Raw genomic sequence first — 3,677 nt, 5'->3', positions numbered from 1 at the left:
AAGGTAATTGCAAAGTAAGTTGCTTCTTGTTTTATGTATTATAGTAGTTTGGGTGGATTTTTCCTTACACTGAGTGGAGACTAAAGCTTTCAATATGTGAGACTAGAATAAATTGGTGTCAGCACCATGCTCAGTTCAGTTTCTGTAGAACACTTGTCTGTGTCGCTGTCTCCAAAATTAAAAAACAAGAAGGGAAAGACACCTTCTTTGATTTCAGAGTCTGAAATGTAAGGTAGGGCCCTCCTGCTATGCGAAGTTCTGCTCCACAATCTGCCCCATACAACGCTGCTGCTGAAGGGCTACTTACCAACCTGACAGCTTTGACCCACTGGAATGTTTACCAATTCTTTTCAAATTTTAACTGAAATATTTCTCCATTCCCATCTGTGAAAGGAATGGATAGTGTTTCCCTGTCCGGTAAGTTTTGGGACAGGGCAAGTGGGGGTAAAGAGACAGCGCTGTGGGCACAAATTGAAAGGAGTCTGGAATGAATGACATTTTATATTCAGTGCACCCCCAGCATGGGGGACAAGAAGGATCCTAGAGGGAACTAAAGAATAGTAAGAAGAGGTTTGTGGTGTTGTTTTTTTTTAAAATTCCTTTGGTATTGTCTGTTCTGTGAGCTTAATGAAGTAAGTGTCCTAAGAAAAAAACCCAGCTTCTGATCCTGTAATTAATTAACAGCATCATCAAGAATGTGCGAGGGCTCAAAATGAACATTGACAAGTCTGAATGAGTTTTAGAATACTTCATTTTTCAAACACTGTCTCAATACATTTTTAAGTTATATCGCTGCCTTAGTAGGGAGTTCTGTATTCAAGGCATTCACAGGATTTGTCTCATGCCTAAAATACATAGCCACCTGAAATTATTTCTGGTTAAATCAATTTTATGATGTGGAAATTAGTAATTTCACACAGATTTATTCAATTGTATGTGACTGGTTTTTAAATTCTAGTACGGCTCCAACTCACGCTCATTTTTTGTTTGGTCTACATATTTATCCAGTTTTTGGATGACATCAGTCTAACAAAATAATCCTAGTAATTAGCCTTACTGTGCCTCAGTTTCTTTATCTGAAGATAACAGTAATCCCCTCATCAGTGAGGGATTTGAAGTTTTCTGCATCAACATTTGGAAAATATTTTCAGATTCTTGAATGAAAGAGGCAGGGAATTTAAGTTATTATTCAATTGGGACACAATATAAAAGGGATAGTAATTTGTTTCCAAATCAGTTTTCAGTGAAATCCAAGAAGAAAGATTTTTAAAAAGAATAACGATGGAACTAGAATTAATTGTTGGAATTACAGGCTAATATGCTGAACTAATTAAGCCAGCAAAGAGTTCCATTTATGTTTGCCAAAGAGTCTCTCAGATTTAACGATACTGAGTACATCATCAAATGAGAGAAGTGAAAATATGAAGTATAGGTTAATCTTTAAAACAGAGTGGGTGAAAGGGTCCAGAAGCAAAAGCTGAAGTCAAATATTTACCACTGCAATTTAATTTTCCACTTTGAAACCCCAGAGATAATTAGAATTATTCTCATTTGTCTCCCATGTCAGCATGATTAAGGATTCTACTTAATGTGTGAAGAAAAAAAAAGTACATGTTGAAGCGAATTACACCAACAATCTCAGTGTCACACAGTGGAAAACCAGAATATCCTACGTATCCTAAATCAGCACAAGGTGATGGATCTGGCTTTATAGGCTACCTGGGCTCTTCTCAGGACAGCTGTGTGGAAGGTGAAGCTCTGTCAAGAGTCAGTTCACCTTCGGGGCCGGTTTAGCTCCTGGACAGAGCTAAATTTCATGGAGAATTGAAAAGAACATTTAAGCAGCCACCAAAAAAGGATAATGTCCTAGGCAAAACTCCTTGCTTCTTGGCAGTTGTGTGTTCTCCTCGCCGAAGCCCCAGTGGGAGTGGGGGGGCACAGGATTCTCTACTGTGGCTTTTCCAGAATGTGAGAACTGTGAGTGCCTGACAGCACTCAGGGCTGCTCCGCAACATGCGAGCAGAATGAGGTCTGTGCTTCCTGCTTCGCGCCTTGCATCATTCCCTGTGGATACTGGCATCATACAGCTAGGACATGCCATAGCTAGAGCAAAAAAATAAAGAATCTGTTCATCCTATAAAATTATTGTATACATTTCATTGTCATACAACATCTAGTATATTAATTAGCTCTGGTACATCCTTATAAGTCCACTACCAAGTGGAATAATACCAACTATTTCAAAACTGCTTCTCGCTGTGGTCCTTTCTCCAAAAATGACAAACAGTGGCTTCTTATAAATACTAGGAAAAAACACAGTGGAGTTTCTGGCATAACGAAGGTCAACAAAGGTCCTAGCAGCAGGAAAAACTGGTTTAATTGAGGGGCCATCATAGAACAAAGCAAAAAATGCTGGTCATGTTTACTTAAAAACCAGGAAATTTTTAACTACTCAACTTCAAGGCTTCAGTGGTTGGAAGGCAGGTATCTACCTGTCTATAAACGTAGTTAGGCTCCACAGTGAGGAGATAAAGAAAAAAAGCCAGAGGATATTGTTATGGGGAAGAAAAAGGTTTTGATTCTATGTATTGAAGATACAGAGAACAGAATAATGAGTATTGGCCTTAAAAGTGAAACACTGTTGGTTTAAAAGCAAGTTAGGACTATAAAGTGGAGTGGGGGTAGAAGACTTGTAGGAATGCTGTAGGCCCTCAAACACTCAGACATCTGAGAAGACAGATGACAGATGACACGACTTAATGATTGGTTAATGAGGATGACTAGATGCAATAAAGACATGATCCTCACTGCTGTAGGGAAATAATAATGGCATTTTGTATAACAGTGATGTTTCTTTCCTGATTCTGTGTTCACTCATACAGGCTAGAAATGAAATGAACTTGCAAAATCAAAATGCCAAGGAAATCAAAGGAAAGTAAACAGGGCATTTCAGAATGGCTGATTTTAAAGACCCACTTGAAACCAGATTTCTACAGAGACACTTAGTTTTGCTACAGTTTTCTTGCCTATTATCCCTTTAAAGACAACCTTGACCGAATAATTTTCTACTTAGGTTTAAAAAGCAGAGATAGTGAAAATAAATATTATTTTTGAAGAAATGCTGTTATTTTACCAGATTAAAAAAATTCAGCATAGCAGCTTTCTTCTGAGTCAGGACACAGATGGAAGTATTTTCTGCTACTTAATCAGTTACCAGAAGCAAACATGAAGTGCATAATGGATTACAAGTAGACATGTTGCAAACGTAATTTAAACCGGACTTGACAGGTTCAGGAACTTCTCTGTTCAGAATGCATTTATTACTATTATTTAATACTATCTGTAAACAAGATGCCCCAGTGAAGAACAAGGGCCGGGCGGGCTGTGCAGGATGCTCTTTACTCAGTAGCGAAAACACAATCCTTGGAGCCCCACGGCGGCCGCTCCAGCGCCGGCCAGTGCCTGCTGCCTCAGGGAACGGAACAGTCACAGCGGCGGGAACAGCGCGCGCCCTCGCCCCGCCTCTCCTTCGCCCCCTCCGGGCCACCGTAGCCGGCGGGGGACGCGAAGGCGCGCGAGGGCTGTTGGGACGGGCTGTTAAGTTGGATGCGGCGCGGAAAGTGAGGGAGGGCGCGCGAGAGGGCGGCGCTCATTGGCTGGGAGTGCGGGCGGACCCC

The sequence above is a fragment of the Phalacrocorax aristotelis genome, chromosome 1 (assembly GCF_949628215.1).
Source record: "Phalacrocorax aristotelis chromosome 1, bGulAri2.1, whole genome shotgun sequence".
NCBI classification, from domain to species: domain Eukaryota; kingdom Metazoa; phylum Chordata; class Aves; order Suliformes; family Phalacrocoracidae; genus Phalacrocorax; species Phalacrocorax aristotelis.
The sequence above is the reverse complement of the archived record's forward strand: the minus strand, read 5'-3'. Positions refer to the sequence as shown.